Raw genomic sequence first — 16,868 nt, 5'->3', positions numbered from 1 at the left:
AAATCAGCCATAAGGCAGGATTAATAGATATATTACTACAAAATTCTGTGTGTGTGTGTTTGTGTGTGTGTATACACAAACTACACACACATAAACATAGACTGGAACAGTAGGTCTTGAAAAGGATATTCGGATTCCACAACATGTCTATACCTAGAAAAATTGGAACCATCCAGATAATAGTTTTCCTTGAGACATTATTATTATTATTATTATTATTATTATTATTATTATTATTATTAATAATAATAATTAAATTTGTATGCTGCCCCTCTCCATGGACACGGTGCGGCTTACAGCAATAATAAAAACAATGTATAACAAATCTAATATTTAAAATATCTAAAAAACCCTTACTTAAGAAGCAAGACATACACACAAACATGCCATGCATAAACTATATAGGCCTGGGGGAGATGTCTCAATTCCCCCATGCCTGACGGCAGAGGTGGGTTTTGAGGAGTTTACAAAAGGCAAGGAGGGTGGGGGAAATCCTAATCTCCGGGGGGAGTTGGTTCCAGAGGGTCGTGGCCATCACAGAGAAGGCTCTTCTCCTGGGTCCCGCCAGACGACATTGTTTAGTCGATGGGACCTGGAGAAGGCCAACTCTGTGGGACCTAACTGGTCGCTGGGATTCATGCGGTTAAACTTTTAAGAAGCAGGATAAAATAAGTATTAACAGTTTTAAGTTTTAGCATTGGTAAAGATCAGGGGCGGGTACTTCTTACCTTTTCCTACCAGTGTGCTGTGTGCATCATGTGTGCATCCCCTAACAGGATTTTGCTTCTGTGCATGTGCAGAGGGACGATTTTCCTTCTGGGCATGCTCAGAGAGCTGAAAAAGTGCTGAAAAGTAGGGGGGGAAAGATGGCGGCGCATACGGACTGGCAAAGACAGTACTGGAGCCCTCGCACCAAAATTGTGCAATTGGTGGGCCACTACCGGAGCCGTGCCTGTAGGAACCCATCTCTAGTGAAGATTCTTGAAAATATCATAGTTAGCATGGTGTACCACAAGCAAATGGATATTGAATCAGCTACCTTATGGGAAGAGAAATCCATAATGCTTTGGAAAATGAAGAGAATAACCAGTAGCAAGGTGGATAGATCTGATTGCAACAGAAATGAATACACCATTAGACTTAAAAGGCCAAGTTGAGGATAGATTATTATGGAAAGAGTCTATATCAGTGAGGGCGAACCCATGGCACGGGTGCCAGAGATGGCACACGGAGCCATATCTGCTGGCACATGAGATGTTATCCTAGCTCAGCTCCAATGTGAATGTGAGCCAGCTAATTTATGGGTCACCTGGAGGCTCTGGGAGGGCATTTTTTGCTTCCAGAGATTCTCCGGAGGGGGCATTTTTGCCTCTGGACCCTGGGGAGGGAGAAAAACAGGCCTGCCGGGCCCACCAGAGGTTGGGAAATGGGCTGATTTAGGCCTCCAGAGGGCCTCTGGGAGGGGTGGAGGAGGCCATTTTTGCCATTCCCAGGCATTGAATTATGGGTGTGGGCACTCGCGCATGTACAATAGCACATGCACATGTGCTTTCGGCACCCGAAGAGAAAAAGGTTCACCATCACTGATCTATGTCATTATTAAGAGTCAATGCCAACTTGATGGAATAGAAAAGGAAATCTAATTCGTAATTTATACCACATCATTCCCTGTATCTCTTCACATTCATCTATAATCTTGTATCTATGACATCTCTCTGCAAATTAAAGGACATGAAAATCCAACAGAGGTAACTACAAGAGAAAGATAGAAGCCATTTGCCTGACTTGTCTTTCCACGGAAGCCTTATGTCTCTTCCTTTGGTTTTTTAATTAAGAGATGTACTGTAGATGTTGCAATGGAGAAAAGAAAAAGAGGAATTCAATTAACATTTAGTCGCTGTGAATGCCTCTTAAAAATTGGGGGTGGAAGCATTCAATTCCCCCCCCCAACATAACAATCCATAGAGAAAGCATGCCTTGTGCACCTATTTGACCCTAAACACTATCAGGAGCTCATAAATTCCTTCAGGTAAATGTCATTACAAGCAGGCAGGGGCAGCTCTACATCTCTGGTGTGCACATGTGTGCGTCCAGTGAGATTTTGCTCCTGCGTATGCGTGTGAGATTTTGGTGGTTTTTTTGCTTCCACCAATGTGCAAAAGCAAAAAATCACTGATATCTCATGCACACATGTGCCCCCTTGTGAGATTTTGCTTCCTGTGAATTTGCAGAAACTAAATCTTTCTAAGAAGCGCACGCATGCCGGAGACGCAGAGCTGGGTACAGATCTCAATTTTCACTACCAGTACAATGGTGTCAACCATACCAGTAGGAACCCACTACTGATTACAAGCTTTCTTCAATCAAAGAACTGGACATCATTTTTTTCCCCCTTTTGTTCAATCATGTCTGATTCTTAAAGTATGCCTGGACAAATCCCTGCTATTTTCTTACCAAGTTTTTTCCCCCCAGCGATGGTTTGCCATTACCTCTTTCCTAGAGCTGAGAGAAACTGACTAGTCACTCGACCAGTGATGGCAAACCTTGGTTTTCTTCTAGATATATGGGTTTGTTTTTAAAACATTCCTTTTCACCTCGGCTATAGGAATCTAAAGCTCTGTAGATGCTATATAGAAGTACAGTTGAATTTCCGCGAAGTAGAGATGCGGAAGTAAATACACGATTTTTGGCTATGGCCAGTATCACAAGCCTTCCCTTAACACTTAAAACCCCTAAATTACCATTTCCCGTTCCCTTAACAACCATTTACTCACCATTATTACTGGTACTCACCATTGAATAAGACACTTAGTGATCCTGATATTTATGAACATAATTATTTATTAACAATAATTATTTTTTTGTTATTTATTTGCAAAAATTATTAGTTTGGCGATGACATATGACATCATTGGGTGGGAAAAACCGTGGTATAGGAAAAAACCCGTGAAGTATTTTTTAATTAATATTTTTTGAAAAACCGTGGTATAGGCTATTCGCGAAGTTCAAACCCGCGAAAATCGAGGGAACACTGTACACACATTTGGTCTGTTCTAAACAGGATGACATCATTGTGCTTTGTGGATGACCCTTCCTGAATCATGAATATCTCTTGGCTTCCAAACCTTTATATGCTGCAATGTCCTGCCTGTCGGCGACTACTTCAGCTTCAACCACAACAACACAAGAGCTCGCAACAGATTTAAACTTAATATTAACCGCTCCAAACTTGACTGTAAAAAATACGACTTCAGTAGCCAAGTTGTTGAAGTGTAGAACTCATTGCCGGATTCTGTAGTGTCATCCCCAAACCCCCAACATTTTACCCTTAGACTATCCACGGTTGATCTCTCTAGATTCCTAAGAGGTCAGTAAGGGGTGTGCATAAGTGCACTAGAGTGCCTTCTGTCCCCTGTCCTATTGCTCTCCTATATCTCCTATACCATTCTTCTTTCCTATATTTATTCTATTCTTTCATTGATATTATTTCATTCCTTTTTCTTCTCTTCTCTTCTTTCTTAGATATACTTTACTATGAGTATATCCTTTATAACCTTCATTATATATTTACTATATGTACACCCAATATAACTCTCATTGTGCAATGGACAAAATCAATCAATAAAAATAAAAATATGCATCTCCCAGCATTCTGAAATATATTCACCTTGATATACCTCCTGAGACTTTAAAAAAAATTATTTTTATTGAATTTCCCTTTAAAAAGTGTACATATTTCAACAAAAATAGACAAACAGGAAAAAAATACAATAGACTATTTACAATAAAGACACATCATATACAATTAGCTACATACCGTACCTAACCCAAGATTTTTGTTTTCATGACATTCCATAAGCAACAGCACCCCCTAGTGTTTTGTTCTTTGAATATACTGTACACGTCTTTGTAGACTTGTGGGTCATAGTGTTGACCAAGCAATATCTCAAGGACATGACTTAGAAAAAACTCTGATCGCAGGAAAAGCTTCCCTATTTTTATGTGCAGGAAAATCTGAGAACCAAAAGCTTAGCACTTTTACAGTTGGGGGGGGTGGGTTGTTTACTACTGTCAACACTTGCCTTCCTTTGGAGCTTTCCACAGTAATAAGTGTTTTGAAAGTTTTAATTTAAATTAGGTTTACAAGTAGCTAAATAAATAGGGAAATGAGATGCATATGCTGTATGTTAAGGGATCACAGACACACAGTTTGATGGACTGGGATTTGAACTGTAGCCATGTCCCCAAATTTAAATTCAAAAGGCTGCTTATTCAGACTCCGGCTGCAATTTACATCTGGTTGCTTAAGAGCATGACTGAACATCTCATGGCGAGAGTGACCTCTAGTGGGGATATCTAACATTTCTGTCCTTCCTTTTAAATCGGAGAGCGAGGAAAAATGACTTGCAAGCTATGGAACATTTATCATCTATAACCCTGAGTCTGCTAGCTAGCACCAGCAGGCTTGCTATAAGAGCATGGAATTAGGACAAAGGCGTGTGCTCAATGACCATAAAAGAAAGCAGTGACCAGCAGAGTTTAAGGCATAATTTATGTCGGGGAGAACAAGCTATTGGATGTTATTCACACTTGGGAGAACGAAACCTTCACAGCATAAGAAAATCATTTCCAACCTGTGTTCTGACAGATGTTCTAGTTTCCTGGTAGAGATGTGATATGGGATATATTTGCCACTCAACACCTCTGATCAGTTTAATGTTTCCAAATGTAAAATAATGCACTTGGGGAAAGGGAATCCTCAATCTGAGTATTGTATCGGCAGTTCTGTGTTAGCAAATACTTCAGAAGAAAAGGATTTAGGGGTAGTGATTTCTGACAGTCTCAAAATGGGTGAACAGTGCAGTCAGGCGGTAGGGAAAGCAAGTAGGATGCTTGGCTGCATAGCTAGAGGTATAACAAGCAGGAAGAGGGAGATTATGATCCCGCTATATAGAATGCTGGTGAGACCACATTTGGAATACTGTGTTCAGTTCTGGAGACCTCACCTACAAAAAGATATTGACAAAACTGAACGGGTCCAAAGACGGGCTATAAGAATGGTGGAAGGTCTTAAGCATAAAACGTATCAGGAAAGACTTAATGAACTCAATCTGTATTGTCTGGAGGACAGAAGGAAAAGGGGGGACATGATCGAAACATTTAAATATATTAAAGGGTTAAATAAGGTCCAGGATGGAAGTGTTTTTAATAGGAAAGTGAACACAAGGACAAGGGGACACAATCTGAAGTTAGTTGGGGGAAAGATCAAAAGCAACATGAGAAAATATTATTTTACTGAAAGAGTAGTAGATCCTTGGAACAAACTTCCAGCAGACGTGGTAGATAAATCCACAGTAACTGAATTTAAACATGCCTGGGATAAACATATATCCATCCTAAGATAAAATACAGAAAATAGTATAAGGGCAGACTAGATGGACCATGAAGTCTTTTTCTGCCGTCAGACTTCTATGTTTCTATGTTTCTATGATTGTGGCTATAGAGATAATTTGGTTCTGGTTATCACTTAATGGCTATTTTATTTTATTAATTCCGATAGCAACAATTGCATATTGCTTTAATCCACTCAGACACCCACACATATACGACTGTTCTGGGCAGTCAGGTTTTCTTTTATCTTAAAACTTCAACCTGCAGTTCCACTAGCAGACAAAGAAGCTTGGTCCAGCATTTCCAATAATTCCGCATCACTTTTAAATTGGAGGGATTAAAAGCCGTCATTTTTTTCAATGTCACCTTGCAATACTTTGCATAAAACCTATTGAAGTGAAATGTCCCTTTAAACTTCTGATAGGCCTTATCTCTACATTCAGACTGGATTTAACTATAATACCAAATCCTAACATGGACTATCAGTTTAACAAATTATACTAATTGTGGTTTAAAAAGAGTTTTCGAGTTTACTACGGCTGGTTCAATAAACCAGGTTTTCTGTTCCAGAGTCTCAGGCATGAATAAATCTAAACAGAACCCCGTCTTCCATGTATAGTGATACCTTGTCTTACGAACTTAATTGGTTCCGGGACGAGGTTCTTAAGGTGAAAAGTTTGTAAGATGAAACAATGTTTCCCATAGGAATCAATGGAAAAGCGATTAATGCGTGCAAGCCCAAAACTCACCCCTTTTGCCAGCCGAAGCACCCGTTTTTGCGCTGCTGGGATTCCCCTGAAGCTCCCCTCCATGAGAAACCCCACCTCTGGACCTCTATGTTTTTGCGATGCTGCGATTTCACTGAGGCTCCCCTCGCTGGGAAACCCCACCTCTGAACTTCCATTGCCAGCGAAGTGCCCATTTTTGCGCTGCTGGGATTTCCCTGCTGGGATTCTCCTGCAGCATCACAAAAACACGGAAGTCTGCAGATGGGGTTCCCCATGGAGGGGAGCCTCAGGGGAATCCCAGCAGTGCAAAAACAGGTGCTTCGCTGGCAATGGAAGTCCAGAGGTGAGGCATCCCAGTGGCGGCGGTAGGTTTGTAAGGTGAAAATAATTTGTAAGAAGAGGCAAAAAAATTTTAAATCCCGGGTTTGTATCTCGAAAAGTTTGTATGACGAGGCGTTTGTAAGATGAGGTATCACTGTATTTATCAGGAGCGAAGAAACAAAGACAATAAATATCATTTCCCTCCTCTATTTCTGTCAATTTTGTTCTGAGAGAAATAAAAGAAATTTGCTAGTACGATTGGAGAATTGAATTCTCAAATTCTTCTTTACCTTTTTAAAATGTTCAGCTCCACTATCCACCAGCAGTTTCTATGATAAATTTGGGAAGAATGTTTAATGTTTACCTACATTTTCAGAGGGGAAAAGGAGGAATATATGTGTGTGTGTGTGTGTGTGTGAAATGTTTTTAGCTGGAATTTTAAAATTAAGGGAGACTAGGATGGTCCTATTTCGGCCTTGTTCTGGCCTCATCAGCTAGCCACACCCTTCCTTACTGGGATTTGATCCGATATATATATATATATATATATATATATATATATATATATATATATATATATATATATATATATATATATATATATATATATGTAGATTGTTCTGAGTTCGGGTTTTGCCCTGTGTAATGTTTTGCATGTCTATGCGACGTTTCGGCGAAATCACATTCACCATCATCAGGCTGGAGTTCCAATCTTTGTGTTTTTGCAAATGAATATTAGCAACTGACATTTCTTCTTAGCATGTAGTGTGAGGGTGGAGATTTGCTTTGAATGTAGCAAATAGATTGGGTGACTATGCTTCAGTGATCTGATTGGTTGGTGTAATCATGGTTATTAGAAGGAATGGCATGAAGATTATGAAGTGTTTTCTTTAAGGCTGATTTCCAAATATAAAATTCTAAAATCATAATAATTAAAGGATTGACATATTGATTATAATGAAGTGTTTATTTTGTTTAAGGCTGGTTTCCAAATCTCTGGCAGGCGCGAGGTATCATCCCTTTTATTTAAACAAAAGGATCTCTTTTCAATTTCGATAGCTTCTAGAGAGATTCTTCTATATAAATTCTCTGTTTTGTGGAGTAATTTAGTTTTTTCAAAGTCAATTTCGTGCCCTGTTCTTTTAATGTGCTGGACAAGGGAGGAGGTCTTCTCCTGTTTCTTGACTGCATTCATATGTTCTGCCATGCGCTGGCTCACTCTTCGGTTAGTTTGTCCAATGTATGTGGCTGCACATGTTTTGCAAGGGATTTCATAGATTCCTTGGTATTCTAATTGGATTTTATGAATCTATGAAATCCCTTGCAAAACATGTGCAGCCACATACATTGGACAAACTAACCGAAGAGTGAGCCAGCGCATGGCAGAACATATGAATGCAGTCAAGAAACAGGAGAAGACCTCCTCCCTTGTCCAGCACATTAAAAGAACAGGGCACGAAATTGACTTTGAAAAAACTAAATTACTCCACAAAACAGAGAATTTATATAGAAGAATCTCTCTAGAAGCTATCGAAATTGAAAAGAGATCCTTTTGTTTAAATAAAAGGGATGATACCTCGCGCCTGCCAGAGATTTGGAAACCAGCCTTAAACAAAATAAACACTTCATTATAATCAATATGTCAATCCTTTAATTATTATGATTTTAGAATTTTATATTTGGAAATCAGCCTTAAAGAAAACACTTCATAATCTTCATGCCATTCCTTCTAATAACCATGATTACACCAACCAATCAGATCACTGAAGCATAGTCACCCAATCTATTTGCTACATTCAAAGCAAATCTCCACCCCCACACTACATGCTAAGAAGAAATGTCAGTTGCTAATATTCATTTGCAAAAACACAAAGATTGGAACTCCAGCCTGATGATGGTGAATGTGATTTCGCCGAAACGTCGCATAGACATGCAAAACATTACACAGGGCAAAACCCGAACTCAGAACAATCTACATACATATACCCGTGAAAATTTACGAAAACAAATATATATATATATATATATATATATATATATATATATATATATATATATATATACACACACACATACACACACACACACACACACACACACACTATGTGACGTTTCGGTGAAATCACATCACATTCACCATCATCAGGCTGAAGTTGTAAGCTTCGTGCTGCTGTAAATATAGTTTATAAATAATATAATAATAATATAAACTATATTTACAGCAGCACGAAGCTTTCAACTTCAGCCTGATGATGGTGAATGTGATTTCACCAAAACGTCGCATAGACATGCAAAATATTACACGGGGCAAAACCCGAACTCAGAACAATCTACATTACATATACCATTCCCACCCCACTCTGGGGCCAGCCAGAGGTGGTATTTGCCAGTCCTCCGAACTACTCAAAATCTCCACTACCAGTTCTCCAGAACCTGTTGCAACCTGCTGGATGTCACTCCTGGCCTGGAGACTGTCTTACAGCATCCTTTTTCCTCTCTCTGCTCTGATCTTATTCAGTCAGGCTAACTTTCCTGACGGCCTGGGAGCTGGGAAAACAAACATTCATCGTTTTAAGCTCATCTTAAAGCCAATCTCTGCACTGATGTTTGCCAACTTTAGCAACTTTAAGAATTCAGCTCCCAGAATTCCTCAGGCTTTTAGTCGGAAAGCATCGGTTATCTTGCTTGCTTTGCAAGACTTAGCAAGGCATAACCAATCAATTGACACAGACAATTCTGCAGTTCTAGGGGTTTCCAGCAGATGCCAGACCACCAGTATTTAAACAAAAATTACTTACTGCCTATATCCAGAGGGCAAATCTCAATGACACCTTGTGTTTTTAAGGACACGGAAACATCTCCCAATGAATCAAAAAATGTCCACTACATACAAAGAGACATGCTGAATATGGGAAATTGGTAGGAGGAAACAGTCCATTTATCATGACTACAGAACTGTGTTATAGGTAACTAAGACAAATAAATGTTTCTTGTTCACAAGCAAATTCTTAGCAGAGAGTTGTTGTTGTTTTTTTAGTTGTAAGGCTGTTTCTTTCCAGCTGTGTGTGAACTTACCTTCCAAACCAAATCAACAATGTAAAATGTGATTTTAGTTCTATAATCAAAACAAAACCCTGAACAGCTGCAACAGCTCCCCCAACTTTTCCAGCTCCATGTACTGGCAGCAACAGTAGCAGTAATAAATGGGTGAGGCTCATGTGCACAATTTAACTGTTATGCATGCACAAATGAAGTTTTGTGTACTTGCCCACCACTTATACAGCCTGGCTCTTAATGGGCCACAGATTGGGATCAGTCTGTAGTCCAGGTTGGAGATCCCTGCTATGGAGTTCATATATTACATGTCTAGCTATACCTTGATGTTAATTATGTCCAAGGCAGTATCTTAATATTCAGCATTACAGTGTTCCCTCGATTTTCATGGGGGATGCGTTCCGAGACTGCCCGCGAAAGTCGAATTTCCACGAAGTAGAGATGCGGAAGTAAATACACCATTTTTGGCTATGGACAGTATCACAAGCCTTCCCTTAACACTTTAAACCCCTAAATTACCATTTCCCATTCCCTTAACAACCATTTACTCACCATTATTACTGGTACTCACCATGGAATAAGACACTTAGTGATTCTGATATTTATAAACATAATTATTTATTAACAATAATTATTTTTTTTGTTATTTATTTGCAAAAATTATTAGTTTTGCGATGATGTATGACGTCATTGGGCGGGAAAAACCATGGTATAGAAAAAACCCCACAAAGTATTTTTAAATTAATATTTTTTGAAAAACCGTGGTATAGGCTATTCGTGAAGTTCGAACCCGCGAAAATTGAGGGAACACTGTATTTTGCAACAAATGAAATCGAAGAAAAAGTCTAGGCACTGTTCTAATACTGAATGATACATTCATCTGCTGAATTGCTTCTACATGTTAGTTCAATGGTCCTTTATGCTAATTAAATGCATGGAGGAAACATTTAGATAATAGAAAGCTAGTCCTAACTTTTTGTTTTCCAAAATATTTGAAAATTCTTATCACACTGTTTCTTAGCTTAGTCAACCCGGCATTGTTTTCAACAAATCTATTCTTTTCCTATGGTGAAAATATTCATTGTCGTTTCCTGTGCATTTTCTTGAGATGTACATCTTCTTGAGATACTTTGTATTCTTGAGAGTTTACAAATCCCACCCTTTTCCTAGTGCCAATGCAACATCTCAGAATCTTTGGTAGCAAATAATCTATTTTAGAGTGTAGCACAACAGGTGAAGCTTATCATGCATGGAGATAACGAGCAAATGTAAGCTCTGCTTTGACAATACTTATTCGTAGACCAGGGTGTCAAACTGGCTGCCCATAGGCCAGGTACGTCACACACCAGCCACGCCCACCCCAGCTCCGTGAAGGTAAAACATGTTGTGATACATCATGTGATGGCAATGAGACAGGGTGAGTTTCATACCTGTATCCTATGTAATTGGGGAAACCCATTGAGAAAACAATGGACTATGGCAGTGATGGCGAACCTTTTTTTCCCTCAGGTGCTGAAAGAGCATGTGTGTGTGCTATCGCGCATGCGTGAGTGCCCACTCCCATAATTCAGTGACCAGGGAGGTCAAAAACAGCTTCTCCCACTCCCCGGAGGCCCTCTAGAGGCCGGAAACGGCCTGTTTCCCAACTTCTGGTGGGCTCACTACGTTGAGTTTCGCCTTCCCCAGCAGTGATGGCGAACCTTTTTTTCCTCTGGTGCCGAAAGAGCGTGTGCGCACACTATTGTGCATGTGTGAGTGCCCACACCCATAATTCAATGCCCGGGAAGGGTGAAAACAGCTTCCCCTGACTCCTGGAGACCTTCTGGAGGCCAGAAATAGCCTGTTTCCCAACTTCTGGTGGGCTCAGTACATTGAGTTTCGCCTTCCCCAGCAGTGATGGCGAACCTTTTTTTCCTCTGGTGCCGAAAGAGCGTGTGCGCACACTATTGTGCATGCGTGAGTGCCCACACCCATAATTCAATGCCCGGGAAGGGTGAAAACAGCTTCCCCTGACTCCTGGAGACCTTCTGGAGGCCAGAAATAGCCTGTTTCCCAACTTCCAGTAGGCCCAGTAGGCTCACGTTTGACCCTCCCCAGTCTCCAAAGCCTTCCCTGGAGCCAGGGGGAGGGTAAAATGTCCTCCCTCATCCCCCCGGAGGCTCTCTGGAAGCCAAAAATGCCCTCCCAGAGCCTCTTTGCGAGCCAAAAATGAGCTGGCCAGCACAAATAAGCATGTTGGAGCTGAGCTAGGGCAACAGCTCACGTGCCAGAAGATAGGGCTCCACACGCCACCTGTAGCACTCGTGCCATAGGTTCGCCATCACTGGACTATGGGATAAAACCCCCCATCAAATTTCAGCTTTAATAACTCTTTTTTAAAATGATAATCATTTGTTTGGGGTTGCTTATATTAAACTGAAAAAGAAAATAATTCAATAAGATTTGCCGCAACTCCACAAGGAGAACTATTACCTGGACCTAGGAGCCGTCCTCATTTAACAAGTACTTGTTCAGCAATTATTCAACGTTATGACGGTGTTGAACAAGAGGCACTTGCAACTATTTATTTATTTTATTTATTTATTTATTCAATTTTTATGCCGCCCTTCTCCTTAGACTCAGGGCGGCTTACAACATGTTAGCAATAGCACTTTTTAACAGAGCTAGGCTATTGCCCCCACAATCCGGGTCCTCATTTTATCCACCTCAAAAGGATGGAAGGCTGAGTCAACCTTGAGCCGGTGATGAGATTTGAACCGCTGACCTTCAGATCTACAGTCAGCTTCAGTGGCCTGCAGTACAGCACTCTACCTGCTGCGCCACCCCAGCTCATTAGTCTTCAAAGTTCCAGGCATCCCAGCGTCCTCACAATCGTGTGGTTACAATCTGGGTGCTTAGCAACTGGCTTTCATTTACAATGGTTGCAGCCGCCACAGTCATGTGATCACCCTTTGAAATCTTGCTGGTTTCCTTCAAGAAAAATCAGTGGGGAAGCCAGCAGACAAAGGTCATAAATCACTCTGGCATTTTCCCTGGCCTGGCAGCAGCGACCCCTGCCCCTGCTCACACATCACTGGCTACCCATATGCCCCACCCAGCCACAGCCATGTACCTGCTTGCAAATCCCTGGGATTTTTAAAAAAAAATTTTTAATTGGTTTTGCACATTTGAAAATAACATAAAACAAACATAAAACAGTGCACAGTGCATGTGCCCATCACCCGACTGACAATACCCACCACCATCACCACCAATTGCGGGGGGTTCAAATATTTACTAATTTATGTTCTTTTATTTCCTTAGCTCTAATTTGCATTTGTTTACTATTCAAAGAGTGATTGGAGTTTATTTTTCACATTTTCGTCACAAATTCTACTCAACATATAATCTTTCACCTTATTCCATCATACCATCAGCTTCTCCAATTTATTTTCATCAAAATTGTTTTCATGATTCCATGATTTCAAAATGAATGTGATCCACCATGTACCAGTACCAATTCTGCAATGTCCATTTTTTAGACTCTTTCCAACCCATCCCTGGGATTTTCTTAATAACCTGAAATCCTCATTTTAACGACAGCAATGGGGAATTGTCAGGATTGCCATCTCTAAACAAAGCGGTCACATTATGACTTGGTGATGGCCATTCCAGTCCCAATTACAATTGCTATAATAGACCAGTGATGGCGAATCTTTTTTTGTTCGCATGTCAAAAGAGTGTGTATGGGTGGGCTACCATGAGTGAACGTGCCCACCCCACTTCCCTCCGCCATGCATGCACACCCCTGCGCTGCCCCGTGCATGCACACAGGCCTTACTGAAGCCTGGTACGTAAAAAAAAATATCCCCAAACCAAACTCTAGGAAAACCAGAGGTTTGGGAAAACACACTCTGGGTTTGCCGTTGTGTTGTTTTCTGCACTCTGGAGAATTCAGGGAAGCTTCCTGAAGCTCTGGAGTGCAAAAAAAAGCACAACGGGCAAAGCAGTTCAGAAAAACGCACCTCCGATTTGCTGTTGTACTATTTTTTTGTACTTTAGAGGGTTCAGAGAAGCTTCCTGAAGTTCCAGAGTGCAAAAAACAGCACAATAGGCAAACGGAAGTTCGGAAAACTCACCTCCGATTTGCCGTTGAACTATTTTTTTGTACTCTAGAGCAGAGGTCCCCAACCGCCGGTCCGCGGACCAGGACCGGGCCGTTGGGGGTTTTCAGCCGGTCCGCGATGCCGCTGCCCTCCCGGCAGAGAACATTATGCAGGACGGGGTGGGGCGTCGGGCGGTGACGCAGCCCTCCACACTTCTCCACAGGGCGGGGAGAATCAGGAGGCTCCTTTGGCGGCTGGGGGCTGCCTGGCTTTGTGATTTTGGCTGGGGAGGGAGTTAGGAAGGTCCTACTTCTCCCCCCCCCAGACAAAAATTCAAAGCCTATCTGCTGGATACGGGCGATGAGTGGGACAGAGCGGCGCGGAAGCCTCTTGCAGCAGCTGCCACAGCCACCGGCTTTGGCGCCGCTCGTCCCGCCCATCGCCCGTATCCAGCAGAAGCTGCTGCCCGAGTGCTCTTGGCCGGCGGGATTCAAAGTGCTGGGGTGGGGGGTGTCCTGACAGCCCCCCCACCCCAGTGCTTCGCCTCCCGCTGGGACACCCCCCACCCCAGCACTTTAAATCCCGCCGGCCAAGAGCACTCGGGCAGCAGCTTCTGCCAGACACGGGCAATGAGCGGGACGAGCGGCGCCGAAGCCGGTGGCTGTGGCAGCTGCTGCAAGAGGCTTCCGCGCCGCTCTGTCCCACTCATCGCCCGTATCTAGCAGATAGGCTTTGAATTTTTGGCTGGGGGGGGAGAAGTAGGACCTTCCTAACTCCCCCCCCCAGCCAAAATCACAAAGCCAGGCAGCCCCCAGCCGCCAAAGGAGCCTCCTGATTCTCCCCGCCCTGTGGAGAAGTGTGGAGGGCTGCGTCACTAAGCTCCACCCCTCCATAACCCCACCCCCATATGACCAAAGCCCCCCCCCCCCACCGGGCCGTGGAAAACTCGTCTAACTTAAAGCCGGTCCCTGGTGCTAAAAAGGTTGGGGACCTCTGCTCTAGAGGGTTCAGGGAAGCTTCCTGAATTCAAGAGTACAAAAACCAGCACAATAGGCAAACCAGAAGTTTGGAAAAACGCACCTCCGGTTTGCCGTTGTACTATTTTTTTGTACCCTAGAGGGTTCAGGGAAGCTTCCTGAAGTTCCAGAGTGCAAAAAACAGCACAATAGACAAACAGAAGTTCGGAAAACGCACCTCCGGTTTGCTGTTGTACTATTTTTTTGTACTCTAGAGGGTTCAGGGAAGCTTCCTGAATTCCAGAGTGCAAAAAACAGCACAATAGGCAAATGGAAGTTCAGAAAACGCACCTCCAGTTTGCTGTTGTACTATTTTTTTGTACTCTAGAGGGTCCAGATAAGCTTCCTGAATTCCAGAGTGCAAAAAACAGCACAATAGGCAAATGGAAGTTCGGAAAATGCACGTCTAGTTTGCCCATTGTGCTGTTTTTTGCACTTCCATTTTTCTGAACTTCTGGTTTGTCCGTTGAGCAGGTTTTTTTGCCTCCTGGGCTTCAGGGAAGCTTCCCTGAAGCATCCGGAGGGCGAAACGGCCTTTCCCCAAGGTTTAAAATGAGCTGGCCAAGCGCGCTGGAGATGAGACAGGTCAAAATCTCATGTGCCCTCCATAGTTCCCTCTAAGCTGAGCAGTGAGCAATCGCTCACTTAAAAATCATCATCAACTCAGAGTTTTCCAAACCTGCCCAGAAGCCGAGAGGGAAAGAGTGAGAGGGAAGGAGAGAGAGAGGAAGAGAGGAAGAGAGAGAAACAGATAGAAAAAAGAGAGGAAGGAAAAGAGAAAGAAAAAGAATGGGAGTAAGGAAGAGAGAAAGAAAATAAAAATCTAGTTTGAAACTAGCTCAACTATTTAAGTGGCATTTTGATATTGATAGAGTTGCCCTATTATGAGCTCACTGTTATAGACACACAGTGCAGTATTTTATTTTGAAATTCTCTGAGGCAAAACAGGGTGGGTTTTTTATTTGTTTGTTTGTTTGTTTGTTTATTATTTCTGTGCCGCCCAGTCCCGAAGGGATTGCCGCTCAGACACTATACTTTTCCGCCCACCCCCCAAAAAAATTAGAGGGAACACTGGTGCCCTCCGATATAGCTCCGCTTGCCACCTGTAGCATGTGTGTTATAGGTTCACCATCATGGTACTAGACAGCCTGTATAAGCTATATAGTAGCATAGGTAAGATATAGGTATATAAGCTCTTTTTCTGTCTGCCTGCCTCTCTCTCTCCCACACACACAGAGAATAATTGGCAACCTGACCTGAAGAATTTGGCATCTGAATCTCTGTAAACAATTATCCAAGCCATTCTCAAAAGAATATTTGGTACTTTTCAGTATTCTGGCTTATTCTCTGTCTTTTCAGAGTTTGGGTGTGGAAAGAATTGCTGGAAGCTGCGGGTAAATACATCTCAGAGAAATATAGAGAAATTTCCTGACAGAAGGTGATGCTTGTCAGTGGAATAGACAGCCTCAGGAAATGAACTCAGCTTCACTTTGAGACATTTAAATCACCGTGTTATTGCATTCTGCATTTAGGTTCTATGCAGAACAAGGAATCATTTCCCACTCGAATTTTACAACTTTTGCCAATTTGTGAGTTCAAAGAAAGCAGGATTAAGCAACTACTTACAGTAGGTAGAACCTATCCTGTCTGGACTGATTCTACCTGCATGCATGCCAAAGGATAGGTGGTGAACATATGCACAAATATTTTTTTTACATCTATCCTTAAACTTCTAAATGTGGGTCGATTTTTAAAATATAGTTCCAAGACACAGATTAGATATACCATCTGGCCTACCAAGGCTCCTTTTGCCTTGGAGACTCAGCTGGGAACAAGAGCCTTTTTATCTACATTATTTCACCTGTGATTTGTTTTCCTTTCCAAGAGGATAGCAATGCAAAAAAGAATGCTGTTGAGCCAGCAGGGTGGGCACAATTCAAAAATCTGATTTAAGTACAGTGGTACCTCTACTTACGAACTTAATTCGGTCTGTGACCGGGTTCTTAAGAAGAAAAGTCTGTAAGAAGAAGCAATTTCCCCATAGGAATAAATGTAAAAGCAAATAATGCGTGCAATTGGGAAAACCAAAGGGAGGGTAGAGGCTATTTCCTCCCAGGAGATTCCTAGACAGGCCCCGTGGAGGTTTCTCCCTACCTTTTGCAGCCCTGTTTCCTCCCAAGAGATTCCTAGAGAGGCCCCACAGAGGCTTTTCCCCACCTTTTCTGGCCCTGTTTCCTCCCAGGAGATTCCTAGAGAGGCCCCACGAGATTTCT

The sequence above is a fragment of the Erythrolamprus reginae genome, chromosome 4 (assembly GCF_031021105.1).
Source record: "Erythrolamprus reginae isolate rEryReg1 chromosome 4, rEryReg1.hap1, whole genome shotgun sequence".
Classification (NCBI taxonomy): domain Eukaryota; kingdom Metazoa; phylum Chordata; class Lepidosauria; order Squamata; family Dipsadidae; genus Erythrolamprus; species Erythrolamprus reginae.
The sequence above is the reverse complement of the archived record's forward strand: the minus strand, read 5'-3'. Positions refer to the sequence as shown.